Source organism: Felis catus, chromosome F2 (genome assembly GCF_018350175.1).
Source record: "Felis catus isolate Fca126 chromosome F2, F.catus_Fca126_mat1.0, whole genome shotgun sequence".
Taxonomy (NCBI): Eukaryota; Metazoa; Chordata; class Mammalia; order Carnivora; family Felidae; genus Felis; species Felis catus.
The window spans coordinates 25,871,137-25,889,842 of record NC_058385.1 but is presented as its reverse complement, the minus strand read 5'-3'; the positions used below and the strand labels follow the sequence as shown (position 1 = coordinate 25,889,842).

At 34.6% G+C, this 18,706-nt stretch overlaps 1 long non-coding RNA gene across 4 annotated transcripts in view; it reads left to right on the top strand.

Annotated features, from left to right (window-relative positions):
* The window catches only part of LOC102899780, a 42,765-nt gene extending 24,440 nt beyond the window's left edge, over positions 1-18,325 (top strand). For 2 of the 4 annotated variants that reach the window (XR_002739427.2, XR_002151841.3), the window contains 3 exons: positions 1,248-1,389; positions 7,910-8,063; positions 13,397-18,325. This is a non-coding gene — a long non-coding RNA (uncharacterized LOC102899780). The remainder of the gene's footprint in view (positions 1-1,247; positions 1,390-7,909; positions 8,064-13,396) is intronic. The other 2 variants (XR_002151844.3, XR_891319.4) reach the window with 1 other exon arrangement.
* Positions 18,326-18,706: the final 381 nt, after the last annotated feature.

Sequence of the window (18,706 nt, the reverse complement as noted above, 5' to 3'; positions counted from 1 at the left end):
TTATATGTGGTAGAAATAGTCTATAAACAAAATATAAAATTAAGTAGAATTTGCGTTTCATAGTTGGCATGGGATTCACATTTCTGAACTGTGCTGTGGCTACTATGGTGAATGAGATACTCTCTTTGTGTTTAAGAAACTTACAGTCCAATGGGATATTTATTGGCCAAAATTATGATGGAAGAGTGGTCGGGGAAATAGTATTTCCATGAAACTAGTTTGAGAGTGTAAAGTCAGGCATTTAATTTATGCCGCAGACTACTGAGAATGTCATGCTTTCTTCAAGATTGTGAAGGCCCTGCATCTGCCTGTATTGTGTGTATACGTGCATGTGTGTGTACATGTGTGGGTTCATGAATGAGAAAACAAAACGAGTCCTCTTTTGTTCCAGCTCTCCTTGCTTTGTTTGTGGGAAGAGAAATCGCGTTTTCCTCTCTCACCCTTAAGTGAAGATACTATTTCTCTATAGGAACAATTACATGCATGCATAAACTGACACATAAGACTCATATAACACAGTCATGTAAACAGTGAAATCATTTATAAATAGAAAAATCTCTTCCACAGAAGAAGTCGTCTTTATGATAAGTTTGAAAAGAACCATTTTTTTAGAAGTTTCCTGCTTTCTTTCAAAGTCTGCTAGGCAGTGCCATACATAATTTTAGGGGGAAAAAGGCAAAAATCTTTCCTTTTAACTTTGACAGGAATAACAAATATCCCATCTCTTCCTTGTCCTTTGACTTGGGTGACTTGTGCCCTCGTGTGTGACCACTATGCTCCCCTCTGTTGACAATTACAAGCCAAGTATAGATGCTTGGCTGGCCTCTATGCACAGTTCAGATATGCTAGGATGTTTAGGATGATTTAGGTAGCAAAAGTATAGCTGTATGGGCACAGTATGGCCATCCTGCTGAATGAAACCGACAAAGAGAGAATGAGCACTCCTAAGTATTCCACCATATTTCCTTCATGAATAAAATGAATCAGATAAAAAATGAATTTAGGCTTCCCATCTAACTTCACTTCATATATTATTACTTAGGACTTCCTAATTGCTAAAGACAAAACAACAACAACAAAAACCTAAAAAACGATCTTATACTAGATTATTGTTGATGAAATTAAACCCAGTTTTCATAGTTTATAACCTGTCTTTAGCAAATTCTCTGAGCAATATTAGGCATTATTGTCTATTCTGATTTGATGTTCATGTTAAAAGCATGACTGACTGCCATCTGTTACCATAGATATCATCTGATGGAAATGTTGATTCTTGACCTTCTCTCTGATACTCTGTCTGCCAAGGCAAAAGGAAGCAAATAAATCTGTAGTGTTGACATCTCCACACTGAACCATTGCTCCTTAAATGTACCTCAGGATGGAAATAAGGTGGGATATTTTCCAAATCTATTGAAAATCATTTGTTCCTAGACCCAAAGCCCAAGACTGAAATGTGCCTACATGTTAACAAGAGAAAGAAAAACAACTAGCTGGAAGAAAAAAGAAGAACATGACCAAAGCTTTGTTAATCGTATTTAGTCTTTCCATTAGCAGATTTACTCAGTCATATCATCAACATACCCTGGGTGCCCACAGGGTGCCTGAAATAGAGGCACTGTAGAACTGGGGGTACAGAATGGGACAAACTTGCAATCCCTAGCCCTTAGATAGAAGTCATAGGAACAGTTAATACTGGTACAATGTGATGTACCAGGAGAAGGTTCTTAGACAAGCTAAACTGAATTGTAATTTGATGTGTAGACATTGTACCATAGCATATTTCCATTGTACTGCAGACTTTTTATTAATTTTTATAGCCTAGATGTGTTCTATCTTAACCATTCATGCCCTTAAACTTATAAATTGTTTCTGAACTTTTGCTATTATAGAGAGCATTATTATTTAAACAGTGGAAATTTGAAGATTGTCTCAATGTCCAATAATAAAGAAATGGTGAAATAAATCATGGACTATATAACATTAAAATGATTCTTGCCGGCACTTTCTAATGATTTAAAAATGAAAAAGTAAATTATACACACACGTTTGTATATTAAGACTTCAGCAACGTAAAATCTTATTTATGAACAAAAATCTCATGAAAATTTTGTCTAGAAATTTGTGCATTGTCTAATATACACACTGCTTTAATTAAACTTGCTTTAATCTTAATGAACTGTAATAGTTTATATGTTTGTACACACTCATTACTCCCTTTTTCATACATCTGAAAATATTTCCTTTTCTAAATTAATTTCACTCCCAATTTCTGTCATGCTCCATGGAAAAAAAATCAAAAACTTATGGTAATTTAAGATTAAGATTTATAGGGGCACCTGGGTGGCTCAGTCGGTTCAGCATCGGCTTCAGCTCAGGTCATGAACTCACGGTTTGTGAGTTTGGGCCCCATGTCAGGCTCTGTGCTGACAGCTCAGAGCCTGGAGCTTCTTCGGATTCTGTGTCTCCTCTGTTCCTCCCTCGTTTGCACTCTGTCTGTCTGTCTCTCTCTCACTCTCAAAAGTAAATAAAAATTAAAAAAATTAAGATTAAGAATTATATTAAATGTGTAAGTCAATTTAGAAAAATCGAATAACTAATACTTATGATTAACTTAATAATTTATTTGAACACAACTGAATTTTCTGGAACAGATCCAGAAAGAATAATAATCCCTGCAAAGGGATTGAATGGAAACATAATCCCCCAAACGCCTGCATCTTCTCCTTTTCCCTCATCCGGCTCTAAAAAGCAAGATCCTTCCACAAACACACTAAAACTTACTGTCTCTGTGTTGCTAATGGTTAGAGACGAATGTTCTACAACATGGGAATAGTTACCCCAAACATTAAAATATTTAACCAATTAAAAGTTCCTTAGATTAACAAACACCTGCAGGAGAAGACATTAAACCTGAAAGTCCTTCCTATCTCATGACCAATAATGACTTGTCAGATTTTCTAACACCTGAAATTTCAAAATATGGGTGTTGATGAGGAAGGAACCATTAATTCTGTGTCACAGTTCAGATGTGGGAAAAATAGATCTAATCTGTATCATAAATTTAGAACTTCAGATAGCCTAAGGGATTCAGAGCATCTGTAGAGAGAAGCCCGTGGAAGTGTTGTTAACAAACACTGCTTTTCTCTGTTGCAATTTTGTGTGGGGACCTTGTGTTTATAGGGTAAGTGTTTATATTTGGGCCATATCAGTTCATCCCTTGATTCTCCATTTTTGCCTTATCCCAGTTAAGATCTCTGCTATCCGCTGCCCTATATTTTAGATCCAACCCACATCTTGAGTCATCTTGTTAGAGTTATGATTATTGGTAGCTTTCTTCATGTCATTTGTTATACCATGCCTATACTTTGTACCAAGCACTAGGTTGCAAATTTTACATATATTATTTTATTTACTCCTCAAAACAAACCTGAAGAGTACATCGCATTCTGGATTCCTATCCAATTTTTACCAGTACTCTTGTTTCCCATCTCCCTTACAACTTACAGTTTTGCTGTATGTGGACAACTTTCCAGGTGATCTCTATAGCTGCACTGTACTCCAGAATCTACATTCTTTCATTAATTTCCACCTGCTAGTATTGCCAATGAGTGACTCAGTGAGTTTTGGAGCTCTCTCCATGGTTAGCATCTGGATCTAGGTCAGGTGTATCTTATCCCACAGTCTGTTGTCTTGTCTTGTTTTGTCTGTCTATCCATGGGTTCATCTGTTTATTTAATATGTCAACAAGGATAAGAAAGAGGAATTCTAATTCTGATGCTTTCAAAGACCAATAAGGAGACAGTTCTTACATTCAGTGTTGATACTAACATCGAAAAATGTGGCCCCTTAATAGTGTTCATAGTTGGAGATTCTTGAACAAAATGATTAGTAGTCAGGTGCATGTCTATTGTTCTTGTATTTCTATGAATTTAGCCTGATACAGTTTCAATACATTACAATGCACTATGGGTTCTCAATAAATAATCACTGATGGATGTTACCAATGGAAAGATATTTAGGAGGGTGGAAGAGAAAAATAAATCACAGGAAAAAGAGTACTAGACTTTAGGATACCATGATTCAATTTTTGACTAAACTCTATATTAGCTGAGTATCTGAGAAAGTTTATTAAACCTTTTGGGTCTTTGCTTCTTTACATTTAGAACATGGGTTATATTATTAACTTATGAATAAGATCCACAAGTTCATGTATAGAAAAGACTATGAATTCAGGATGGAAATTGGATCTGAAGGGGCAAAAAAACCTAATGGAATACTCAAGAAATTTGTGTTGAATAAACAATTGGTTGAATCTGAATCCCTGTATCATTCCAAAGATAAAACATTATGCTGCAGACTGAAAATTTGATGTTAAAATGAGAAATAAAATAGATGGAGAAAAAGATAAAATACAACAGATTGAGAAGATAATTAAGGAAAGACACTAATTTGTTAAGGGTTGAAAAGAATGGATAAATTGAAAATTAATGAAAAAAATTCAAAAGGAAAAGAAGCAAAACAAAGACTTTGAGTAAAAGCAAACATATTATAATAAAATAATTAAAAAATTAAGTATGGACCTTAAAATGGATATATCGTACTATACTGCACTGTACTACACTAGTAAACTTATTTAGGTTAGTAAGGCATGATTTAGCTTTGAAGCTTAATGTTGGCTAGAAAGTACAGTCTACATGTATATAGTCTTCAAAATTAAAGCAAAATTTTGAGTTAGAATTTGAGACCTAAATCAGTTTTGCATTTGGTGTGAATATACTTGCTACAGTACTCAAATGAGATAGGTATACACCCTGTTGCAGAATGGAACTTGAAATAGCTTGTTTTTCTAGGATGCTTGCAAATAACGTATTGCATGCCATGAAGTTACTCAATTTTATATACACATGAATCATTGACTACCCAAGATTTCATGATACCAAATTTGCATTTTACGTATTTTCCAAAATAGCAAATATATTTTAGGTAGGTGGTAGAGTTTTCATTCTAATTGCAATGAAATTTCATTTTGTTCCGTGTTTAAGTGAGAATTATGCTTCAATGGTGATTTTCTTTAAGTTACTCATTAAATTTCCCTCCTCTTGTGTTAAGCTTACTTTTCCTAGTACAGTATTATAAAAATTAAAGCTACCAGAACTTAACATATAAGGCAAAGAATATTTTAAATTCCTGAAAGATAATATTTTGTCACTTAAATTCAGTTTTGCCTGGTTTTGGTATAGTATCCAAATAAAATAGATGCTTATGTTGTTGCAAAATATAAGCTCAGCTTTCCAGAATGGATACAAAATGAAGGCAGTTTATATTTCAAAAGAATTATACAACTAACCGCTAATAGGCACCAAGACATTTTTCAGAACCCTCTTTAAAAAATAAAAAGAAAAGAAGTTATAAAAATGTTGATAATTGTTTAGAGAAATTCATCTGGAAAGAAAACAAAGTCAGCTGTCATAAAGGAGTGCTATGTATCTTTATTTCAAAAGGCTTAGGTTACTTGCCATTGAGTGGGCAGAAAGAAAAAAACATTCTTTTTCCAATAGCCTAAATAGCTATTTCATATTTCATTATTTCACAATTCACTGTGTATAGTTACATGATACCAGTATATATCAAGCATGGAAAAATTTTTATAATGTCTTTATGGCAGATGTGACCATTGTTTTAAAAACCAAGGTAACATCATTCTCAATAGATAGAAATAATTGGTTTCATACTTTTAATAAAATTGGTTAAATTAAGTGGTCCATGAATACAGTTGAATTACCTTTTACTATGAAGATTAGTCAAAAGTGTGTGAATCACAAAATAATTTATCATGCAATTTCTGATTATATTCTGGCAAAAGCAATAGTGTTTACAAAAAATGTGAATTTTTATGAATCAATACATCCTAAAAAAAACTAAAGACTATGCTTTCCCAATTTTAGAAATCACATATAACTAAATTTAACAAAAGCACAATTCCTCAACATAAAATTGTCCTTGAAAAGGAAGTGCTAATAGAGGCTGGATGGCTCAGTCAATTGAGCATCTGACTCTTGATTTCTGCTCAGGTCATGATCCCAGGGTCCTGGGATAAAGCCCTGTAGTTGGCATCTACACTGAGCTTGGAGCCTGCTTAAGATTCTCTCTCTCTCTTCCTCTGCCTCCTCCCCAAGTGTGTGCATACGTGCATACTCTCTCTCTCTCTCTCAAATAAATAAATAAATAAATAACTCATAGAAGTGTGGGGTGAACTCGATTTATAGTCATAAGCCATCTACTTTATGCCTTAAAAAGTGTAGGTTTTTTTTTTAATGTTTACTTATTTTCGGGGGAGAGAGAGAGAGAGAGCACAAGTGGGGGAAGGGCAGAGAGAGAAAGGGAGACACAGAATCTGAAGCAGGCTCCTGGCTCCCAGCTGTCAGCACAGAGCCCAATGTGGGGCTCAAACCCAGAACCATGAGATCATGACCTGAGCCAAAGTCAGATAGATGCTCAACAGGCTGAGCCACCCAGGCGCTCCAACAAATGTAGCTTTTTTTGATGCAAATTAACTCTGGTATCAATTTTGGAAATCAGCTGAGTAAATATCTCCAAAGAGGTATTTGGGAAAATGATTAGCAGGAAGTACAGCTACCAGAAGAAAATGGGAGGTAGGCGGGGGAGAGCAGAAATATGCTTTGAACCAACAAAAGGACTTGACAGATGTTTTCTGTCCCTCCGATTAACCAAAGGTAACCTGCAAAATTTTCACTAAGAGACAATTGTTGATGGAGTTTTTGGCTAAAGGAAAATCATGGCGCATTTTGACTTCTACTTAGCATTCCCATGGAGTAGGTCTAAATATTTCAATGGATGGAGTCAACCAAATTCCACACAAATATTTCCTAATTGGGGAGATCTCTGATCCAGAGATCCATGTGGATGTGTTATGAATTGCATAAAGTCCTATGCGAATTCTGACACGCTTTTATATACACACAAAGAGAAATACAAATGTATAATCTGTTGATATGACTCCTACAATCATTTTTTAATAATTAAGAGCAAATATAAGAGCAAATATAATCATACTAGAGAGATTTTACTGATTGTTTTAACTCAGAGGATCTGATCAATATCAGAAGTGAGCCCTATTTTCCTTGCCTCACAGACTTTTTCTTATTTCGCTGATATAAATTAATCCCAGTGTTGTTGTGATGTCAATGGAGGGGTGGGGGGTGAGTGGGTGGAACGGAGATGTTTTATTTTTCATGGGAAACAAAATATGTTGTTGCTGACTGTATTTGACAACATCTCTGTATGGATGGCGGGGATAATTATCAGACTTATGGACTTGAGCAAGTGTTTCCTTAATTGTCCATCCAGCTGGTACTCTCAGAATTTTCCCAGCTTTTGTGTTTTTGATCACGTAAACAATGAAAAAATGAAAATACCATGGGAGAGGAATTGCAAAGCCGTCAGTTGCTAAAATCCTGGTTCCACAGTTTCAGTATGTACCAATTCTTAGAAAGAAGGAGAATAGAGGAACTGAGAAAATTTCTCTCAGCTAGGAAGAGTAACAAGAGCTCCGTCTTGGACAAGGAGCTGAGTGGGTAATAGCACTTCAGTGATGAAAGCAGCACAAAACAAAATGGGGCAAGTGCAAGGGAAGGAAGACAAAAAGAACAAGAAACAAACAAAAAAAGTCTCTGTATATTAATATTAAAGGTGGTGGTGAAAACGTATGCTTCTAAATACAATCTAAATGTTGAGCCAACATTTGAAAGCTTCTTTCATTGAAAATTTTAAATTAATTTCTGCTGTTTATGTGTTCATTGTAGTAAGACAGCATTTACATTCTACTTAGAAAATAAACCAAATGCAGATATTGTTTTGTCTTATGCTCTTTTGTTGACTTTATTCACAGCAACAAAACGATACCATCATTTTTATGTGCCTCGTATGCAAAACAAAATTCATTCATCTGTGTGGTCTACTGATGGGAAATAAAATCAGATATTTCACTTCCAACAAGCAAAAGAAAAATCGATTGTGATTCCAAGAAGACATGAACTCAACTGGTAAGGAAAGATTTGTTTTACAATTTTTAGAAAGAATTTTCAGGAGCATCCTGTAAAAAATGTCAAATGCCAGAGCATATTCTTTATTGTTAAAATTTGATTATGTCATTATTATTGTAACAAAACCATAACTGGCACATGAAGGAAAGCATTCAAAATTGGGCAAGATGCAATTTCATGAATGTTAAAATTTCCTTCTGTGTACATAAAAAGTAAAGGTCAGATGTCATTGAAAAACGGCACCTCTTATATTTTGAGCTCTACGTTATTAGACTGTTAGCTTCTTGAAGACCAAAAAGATACTTTGGCTTATACTTTCCATTCTTGCATAAACTTACTTGATCATATTGGCTTTATTTGTGTAGGTAGGTACAGCTTTGCTTCACCTGTTCTGTGTTCATTTCTTAATTTAAATTTTATAATCTAAAATATATGCTAACTTGCAAAGAGGTTTTTTTTTTTTTCTGTTTTGTTTCTATTTCTGCTCTCAGGTTGGATTTCCTGGTAGAAAACATCGCATTTTGTGATGAGATGGCATTGAATATAACGAAGTTTAATTACCACAATTGTTTGATCAATTACTTGATTTGGGGATTGGCCAGTGGGATTGAGGGGTCAGTCACAAGAATTTTAGATTAAAAGTAATTTGGGAGAAAGGTGCTGTTCCATTTATTCCTGCCGGTCAGTGATGGGGTGAAATCTGAAATCTTTCACACATCGGGGCAATGAAGCTGTCAATGCTACCCTCAGATGTTTCTAAATGGTTGCATTTTAGACCTTGTAGATAAAACCTCTATATATGTCCTCACAAAAAAGACTTACCTTGCGTGGCAAGTCTAAAATCATCAATATTGAGTATCAGTATAAAGTCACACACCGCGCTATTTATAATCGCTGCATTTAATGTTTTGGGATCGGTCATTGAAATCATTAACAGAGAAGTTTTTTACATTTGCCTTGGGCAGAAAGGTTTTTGTAAACTGGTTTTTAAGAAGACAAGAGACCTAAAAAAAGAGAAAGAATATGTATTGTTTAGTATGCATGTTCCACACTCAGGTTTATTGATATGTTCTGCCTTTTATAAGATGAATGCTATGACAAATGACAGAGAAGAGATTGTACGTCACTATCTCTGTTCTATCTATGTACTGCCAGTGGGCAAAGATTTCTCATTTCATACATCATTTACAACTTCCTACAGTAATTTTACACAGTTCATATCCTTGGTACAAGGCATAGCAATTATCTATACACATATATGCATGCAGGCATACCGAGTATGAAAACCATGCAGTTCTAAAGAGCTCCAAAGTTCATACACTGCAGCCAGTAAAAGTTGGTAAAAGCTTTCTTATGTAAACTGATGCCCCAGTGTTACCTGTGGAACAGGTTGCTTCAGGAGGTCTTCTTTTAGAATACTGTTTGTAAAACATCGTTTTCAGTTTTTCCAATTGCTTTCGTATCCCAACCGTTATTTTAAGATGTATGTAAAAATACGTTCCCTCTTCTATACAATTTTACCCCTTTGTCTAAGAAGAATAAGAAAAATACAACATTGCATTCTGGAATAAACAAAAAGCAATCCTAAAATGTAGATTTTCAATTTTAAATGGGAATAAACATTAGAGTTGGACAGCGTTTGGTTATTTTAGACTTTCTAAAATTATTCCAAGTTCTCATAGTTCTACTTTTTCACCTAATATAGTACACATAACATCTATAGAGATGGTGAATTGTTAAACTGTTACATACTTTATAATCTCCAGAAATAAATTCAGAACTCTTTCATGTGTTATCAATAATCTACAGTTTATTTAAAATTTTTGAATTTATTTTTTTTTTCAAATTTCATTATTTTTAATATTCTGGCCTTCATTATTTGTGGTTAGAATCATGAATGATAACTATCTAGTTTCTTTCAAAAGTACAAAAAGTAATGATTCAAGTTCAGCAAACACAATGAATCCCACTAGCTGTTTATTAATAAATTCATTTTCAAAAATTATTTGATGTATTGACATGCTGTATACCTACTCCTCCACAACCATGATTTCTTAAGATTCATCCCTTTCTTTTGGGAAATTACTTCTTCCAATTTTCTTTTATTAACCATTACTTGGTATCTGTGGTGTATCAGAATGCATAAATCTATATATGGAAACTAAGATTTCTCATGCTTGGGTCCTTGTATTTTAAAAAAAAAATTTTTTTAACGTTTATTTTTGAGACAGAGAGAGACAAAGCATGAACGGGGGAGGGTCAGAGAGAGGGAGACACAGAATCTGAAACAGGCTCCAGACTCTGAGCTGTCAGCACAGAGCCTGACGCGGGGCTCAAACTCACGGACTGCAAGATCATGACCTGAGCCGAAGTCAGCCGCTTAACTGACTGAGCCACCCAGGCGCCCCTTGGTCCCTGTATTTTAGGATAAGACAAGAACACATGACTCGTATGTTCTGCCTTTGTCACTCTCCATTGTTAAGGTTTGATAAATGCACAAGAAATTACAAGTCTTTCTTTATTAGTAAAATTCAGGAGAATAGATTGACGAAGCTATTCTGTCACTGACCGTTTTCTTGTCCTTGAATTGGTCTCTCCCTGCACTTTAATATTTCACCTGTAAAATGAAGCAAACTGGATGATTTAAATTTTTTTTTAATATAGGTAAATTTTTTTTCAGTACACAGGAAATGTTATATGCCCGGAAACCAATTTTGCAAGTTCCTTTTAAGGATACAAAATAAAATCCCTATGTTTTAAATTTGAGATTGTTTTAATAGCTACTGTAATTTAACTTCATTTGCCTATAATCCTAGTAATGTTACAGTCAATGACAAATTGACTGGTTACCGCTATAGAAATAGCTCCAGTGTATCTTAACTTTATGGATAGTCACATTAAAAACAACAGGCTAGCATTTTCATTGAACACTCAAATCCACATATCTGTTTTTCATAGCTAGTTGGTTTTTGAAGACTTTTTACTAGGCATTATAGAATGTCTGAATAACGTAGGAATAAAATAAATGCCCATTCAAGTGTGATGTAGAGTTTTAAAATGAAGAATTCAGTCAAAAGTGGTTCTTTTAATGAACTTAAACATGGAACGGTTGTTAAACAGCCACACTGATAAATGCTTTATAGCACTGACCCTAAAGTAACAGAAAAAGTTATGATAGCATTACGGATACCACATATGTAGAAAAGTCACAACAAATTTCTAAAGGCTAAGTCATTTCTTCCTTTCTAATCTTAAGCCATTTTGACTTCATTTTCTATGTACATATAAATAAAGAATGAATGGTGTTTTAGGTAATAATTTTTCTTAAAAAATTATATTAATGCCATGATCAGATCTCACTTCTTCCTTACTGATGTTATACTAATACTAAAGATGTTTTATCACTCCTTCCTTCAATAAATATTTATTGAGGTTCTCCTATTACATAAAAAGTAACTAAACCTTACCTAACTAAACTTATTTAGTTTGAGAATAATTAAATTCAGCATCAGATTCTTGCCATAACAAAGAAGACTACATGTACTAGTTTTCTATTGTTGTATAAGAAATTACCCTAAAAGTGGTAGTTTGAAACAACAGATACTTATTATCTCACAATTTCTGTGATTGGGAGTTTAAGGACATCTCAGCTGTGTCCTCTGAAAGACTGCAATGGAGATATTGTCAAGGTTGAGTTCTCATGTGAACGCTCAACTAGGGAAGGATCCATTTGCAAATTCACTTAGGTTAGTGCTATAACTCATTTTCTTGGGGATGTAGAACTGAGGTCCTCATTTTCTTGCTAGCTCTTAGCTGGAGGTCCATACAGGCCATTGGTTCCCCTCAGCACCTCACCACATCCCAACATGACTGCTTGTGTCATCAAAGCCAGAAAGAGCAAGAGACATTTCTGCAAAATGGGAACTATGGCCTTATGGAAGTAATCAAATAACCACATACATGTCACTAATACATTCCATTGCTTTTACCATATTCTGGCGGTTAAGAGTACACCACAGATCTCATCCACACTTAGGGAAAGGAGATCACATAAGGTCATGGACATCAGGAATTAGGGATGATAGAGGACACTTTAAGAGTCTGCCATATTATATAAAGCAATGGTCTAGGTATAATTAATTCACTTTCAAATAAATAAACACAAAAACAAATGTAATTCAAATTTTTTTTTGCTTGGAAATTAGGAAATTTGGCTTTCCCATTAACAAGTTGTATGCCTCTAAGTAACCTGAGTCACCTGTCTGCTCACAGAAGGGATTAGTTCCGTATCTGAAAATGGAAGGGACTGGATTGGAATGATTGCTAAAATCCTTCCTCAGCTCTAGACTTCCATAAGGCCTAGAATATTTGGAATGCATAGAATATTCAGTGAATTAAATGTTTTACTTTTTACCCTCAACATTTACCCACAAGTTTGTCTTTTTAATGGTTTATATCAAGGAGACTAATCTATCAGGATTTCAATTTAATTTAAATGTATTTTTTAATGTCTACTCTGAGCAAGTTGTGGAAAATAGTAGTTACTGGTGAAGAAGCTGGGTTCTGGGGTCAGATGCTTCCATTCAAATCCCAGCTCTTCCTCTCATCAACTGAGTGACATTGGGCAGAATATTTAAGCTCTCTTCATCAGTAACATGACATGATAATAGTACCTGAATTAGAAGACTGTTGCCTCACAAATACTAATTTATTTCATAAATATTAACTATTGTAGATTTTGTCATCATTACAATGTAATGCTATTCGGTTAGGCAAGGAAAACACATACAAGATGAATAATAAAGTTTCTCTGCCTTCAAGAAATGCACAGAAATGGTGCTTTATTGAAATATTTTCTCTTCTAGGTAGAATATGTCATTATTAAAAATGTTTTATTCCCCTCGGGACTTATCAGTAACCAGGATATAGTTGAAATTCTTGTTTAACGTGATAAATATAGTTATATTAATAATTGAATAATTTCTGTTGGATTTTATTCAACAATCTCAGAAAGAATTAACTAGGGCACTTTTTTAAATATAAAGATAATATCTACCTTATGAAATGTTCATTTTAATTCTGTATATTCTGTTCTTTTGTGAGCAGATTTCCAGGTAAAACACTTCATGGTTATTAATAAATGGGCCATATATAAATTATGCATTAAGAAAAAATGAAAGACAAAAGCATTGAGCATCTCTTTTGCTAGTTAGAGGAAGCAGTTTTACTGTCTGACATTGAAGACAAGACAGTCAGTATCATTTCATAGAATTACAAGCAGCCAGATTCATACCCCACCTCATCTTTCAAACTCTCTTTTGTTCTCTACGCAGAAAATCACATGGAATGAAAAATAACCATGGAGGGACAACCATTTTGCTCTGGAAGAGAAACCTTACCCGTACATTTTCCTGAAATTATTTTGAGCACATGGTCTTAGGTTTTTAGTCTTTGAACTTTTCCTGTGACACAGGAACAAACTCAACAATCCAAAACTGCAGAAGTCAGACAGCGAGAAACTCTGATAAAAGTGGCCATCGTTGACAGCTGACAAACATAAGTATGATGAAGCGTGGCAAATATGGATGTGGTTCATGAATATGTGTATGTCTTTTGAGAGGACCTGACCAATGAGATGTATGATAGATCACTGATAAATCTCTCTCTTTATTTTTAACTTCGAAAAGAGGAAGGAAATACCGAGAGTTGAGAAGAGAAATACTATCAATTAGCTGCATTCTTAGTTGTTAAAAATTACACCAAGTCCTTTTGAGTAAGCTCCCTATCTGAAATTGTCTCCTTGCTTTACTTCTTTCCTTCTTTACTTTATCTCTTCATTTGGGATGTCAGATCCAAAATGGCAAGGATCTTGTATGTTTTGTTTATCACTTTAACCCATTTCCAATGTTGTGTAGGTGCCCGATAAAAACTTGCTCAGTGAATGAATGCAAGAGATTTAGATTTTAATCTAAGTAGCTGGAAGACCTTAGGATAATCACTTGACTTCTTGGAGGCTCAATTTCTTTACTTTTAAAATAGTGGCATAGGGGGTGCCTGGCTGGCTCAGTGGGTAGAGCATGCAACTCTTGATCTTGAGGTTGTGAGTTCAAGCCCTATGTTGGGTGTGGAGCCTATTTAAATAAGATAAAAAATGATAGCATAGACTAGATGGCTAATGTTACTTGCAGCACTAATATTCATTGATGGTATGCATGATTCAGATGTTCACATGATAACCAACTAATGTTTGTTTTTTTTTTACAGGAAACTTCACTTATGTACAGAGTTTATTGACCAATCTTTTTTCTCAATGAAACATTTATCCAAGATCAAGTGATTTATGATGTTAATTATCAATGCTCTAATTAGTGTCTACTTGTTCCTGATTAAACCAAGTTTTTTGTGTGATGAATCCAGTTTGGGCTATTTAGATGCCCAAAGAAGGTAAAAGTGAAAGATTCTCTTACATTCACACTGAAGGTTCTTTTAAAATTTTTAAGTTAATTTTTTAAATGGTGATTTTAATTTCTACAGATTTCTACAAAATTCTAAATTTAGATTGATCTCTTTGATAGAGAAAAAGAGAAAACTGAGAGATACCTAGGTGTTTCCAAATTCAGCAGTGCTATGAACACCTTGGATGAGTTGATATTAGAGGAAGCTTCATTTATCTCTTTTGGTATTCTGTGTGATGAATGTAAATTCAATATTATACTGCATCCTTTTGAATGGATTTGTTAGCTGATCATAACTTCACTGCATAGTCTGGTGATTGAATTTACAATTGTGGAAAGATATTGCTGATACTGGTGAACAACAGATAGGTTCCTTTGGCCTCGTGATGCTGTTTTAATTTTTAATTGTCCATGTGTTTCTTGAGTGCCTGAGGACTGTACACAATATTTTAACAAGACCAACATATAGAATTCCAAATAAATTTCATTTCAAATATAAACACTTAACAGGTTGATAGAAATGTAAAATAAATTTTTATATATTGAAAATGACTAAAGTCTTTGGTTTTGCTATTGTAATTACAAATAGGAATGTGAAAAATGAATAAACACTGGAGGACAGCAAGTGCTATAATATTCATGTTTAAAGAACACTATGTTCGTATTAAAAACTATGTTCTTTAGTTAGTTGAATTTATTTGTTGAGTCTCAAATGTTATTAGGCATTGTTTGCAGATTTCTAACTTCTAGGCAAATGTATAAAAAATGGGGGCTTACTTGGAAAGCACTTAGGTGACTTATTTTTATTGATATGTCTTCCCTCTAGACCATTGGAAAGTAAAAGTAGTCAAAACTAGAGTTCCAAAAAGGAAAAAAAAAATGAAGCTAGTGAACTCTACTGATGTTTAACTTCCTATGAATTTCAGCATACAGTTGGCCCACACAGGTTCCATTAAAGTTAATGGGAGTCGTATGAACTAATTCCCTTTGTAGGGTACTAAAAATGTACCCTGCAGTATTAAAAAGTCTGAACCTAATTTTTACTTTCTCTTAACCTTGATTATGTTATATTAAAGATAGATACATTCATTATCATATCGATATATAGTAAAGTTTATACAAAAATTTGAAAATAATCTAGTTAGGGAGAGGCTGAATTTATATGGGTCAAAGCAGAATTTTAATTAGGGTTGCAAATATGAGTGATGCTTTCATTATAATGATAAAACAAGCATGAGTATCTGTAATTTACCCTCCAGCTATATAAATGGGAACTTAAACCTCAATGTATTCAATAAATGAAACATTTTCAGAACACTTACTTAAAATCAGGTCTACTTTTTAATCAGTCATGTTTTAAGTGAATGCTTATTAATAGATCATTAATAAAACATGCCTACGCAATGAGATTTCAAGAAAGATATAAGATGACTAAAAGACAAAGTAAAAAGATCTAATTGATAATTTTTAACTTTGTTTTAAACAATTTAGTTTCAATAAGTTACATGTTTATTTCAAATTACAACTGAATTCTAAATCATTTTTTCAGTTACATTTATGAAGATAAAACACTACAGATAATCTCGCCTGTGAATTCATGACCCTTTTATATACTACCTAAGTTCTTCCTGTTTTGCAAAACTGAAATATTAATCTCATTTTTTTTTCTTTTAAATAATTTCTGCCTGGCTTCTATCATTACCTGGGGGAATGAAGTTATAAGGTTTTTATTGCTAAAGAATGCGAAAAACAAAAAGAAAAATATTTACACGAATAAGTACCCCACCATCCATTTTTCACTGATATCAGCAGCTAGGCTGCAAAACAGGGACACGTACAAAATATTTCTTAAATACAAAGAACACTGGAAAAAGGCAGGCAATATTGCAGAACGATAAATAAAGCAGAACATTCTCCAAGGGTCCAGAATTTGGTTTGGATAACCTTCCAGAAGGCAAAATTCTTACCCAACGCCGATATAAACTGTAATTAGGACTGATCTTTTTATGTTCTACATTTATCTTCTCTGGGTTGTTATTACACGATTCTCTGTGTCTAAATTACAATAGAATCCCAGGAGTTTGGGTGGGGCTGGGGAGAATAGTTACTATTGTAAATAAGTTCACAGTTTCCAATTTATTGAAACTGATGTCAGGCACTTAGCTATTGAACTTCATCAGATTTCTAGAGTACTTTCAGCTCAAGATCCCATTACTTAGAATTCGCTTTGAAGCTTGCAACCTTTTCAGTTTTGTGCTGCAACTTGCTTCTGTGATCTGCAGGCTTACAGCTGAAAGCTGTAAGCATCCGAACTACGAGGGGCTCTTTGGACCCATTGGATTTCGGCTTTCCAGGCTGATTTGTGGCACTGACCTTAAAGCAGCAGAGGCAGAAGACTTTTTTAGCTCTCACTATTTATAAGTTACTCCGGAATGAGAATGAAAAACTAAAATGTGGTTCTTGGAGATATGCCTGGCAATCCGGGCTATTCCAACAGCTAACCAAGCCGCAAAGCTCTGATAGGTTTAGCACAATTTCAATCTGAATTGTTCTGATTCTTTAGCTAACTCTAGAAGGCACCACTTCTTCTCCACTTTTACAGACATAATAAGGTGTACCTTAAATTAAAAATAGTTTTCCCATACAAATATCGTTTCTTTTTTTTTTAATTTTGAAAAGAGTGAAAATTGTGTTTAAGATTTTTGCACTGCCTTTTGAGATAACTAGAAATACTCTAAGAGGCTTGGATTATTTGTCACTACTGTGTACAGTGTGTTATTGGTATACTTATGCTTTGTGACTTTATTAGAAGAACAGCAGGATGAGTTGAGAAGTCTGAACCTCAGACTCTGAATTAAGTACAATGTGCCAAGAAACTATAGTGACTCGAAATGTTATTCCTGCACAGTGTGTGTTGTGTTGGTGTTTAGCAAAGAGCCAAAGCTTGCTCCTTAGGACAGAGCCTCTGTTGTGGACTTTGTGTCTGATACTCTTCTTTTTACCTCTCAAATTCTGTGCCTCTACTTCTGATGCACGTCTTCATGAGCTTGCTTTGGTTCCTGCTTGTTTCGTCCTTCTTCTGTATCAGGTTAGAAAAGGGCTCTTCTCTTTCTTCCATAGCATCCCAATTATACTGAAATTAATTCATTGGGAGACTGTCTCCTTCCTTAAAATGTAAGTACCCTAAGGGTAGGGACCACGTTTCATCAATGTTTACAGCCTGTCTTACAACTGTGTTCAAACTTTACTGAGCATCATAGCATGGGATACAACATGCTTCCGGAAAGTTCTCAGTCTTTTAATCTATAATTGCTGCACATTGAATTTTTAAATAGACCTAATTTGCATGACAAAGCCTCTGTCAAGGATGTTTCTTTCATTTTAGTTATTTCTGCCCAAATTTGCTATTCTATAATCCTGTACTAGGCTGACAGGTGAGCTTCTCTTTATGCCCCCACCGCACGAAAATGTGTTCCACTAAAGCCTTCTGAGAAACATGTCCTACAGGATGCCTGCTGCTGGTGACCATCTCCGGATTCCCTGTACCCCTGATGCATGGTCCAAATATGTCATGAAAGTGGAAGCCAGGGGTCCTGGCACAAAGAACCGACTTTACAGCTTCCCTGTTGCAGGACTGCGAGGTCTACATTACCATGTGTTATGTGATGATTCAGTTCACCCCGATTTGCCCTTTGGGAACTGCTGTGAAAACTTCTTTTGTACAGTAAATCATGACAGCATTTGGCCTTCATTTGAGGGTGAATGCATGGTTTATATATTAAAGCCATTTTTTTCCCTTTAGAAATACCATGTGGCATCAATTTGTTTGTAAGCACAAATCAAATGGCAGTTTGGGATCCTCCAGATGATCCAGAATATGCTATATTATGTTTTTAAAGGTTATCAGAACAGTGAAAACCTAACACTGAAAAAAATTAAGAGACTACCCGAATCCCTAAGAATGTATCTATATACCAGCAAGGTCCTTGCACATTTGGAGAAAACCTGATCTGAGACTTTAAAAAACGCCAAAGCGTTGATAATATATTTGACCTATAACAATAGGTAAAAAATTAATACCCTACTTAGAAATGTGCACATTTTCCGTGTGTGTGTACGTGTGTGTGTGTGTGTGTGTGTGTGTGCGTGCAGAGCTGAAATCTATTTGTTCCGCCCAGCCAGCCCAAT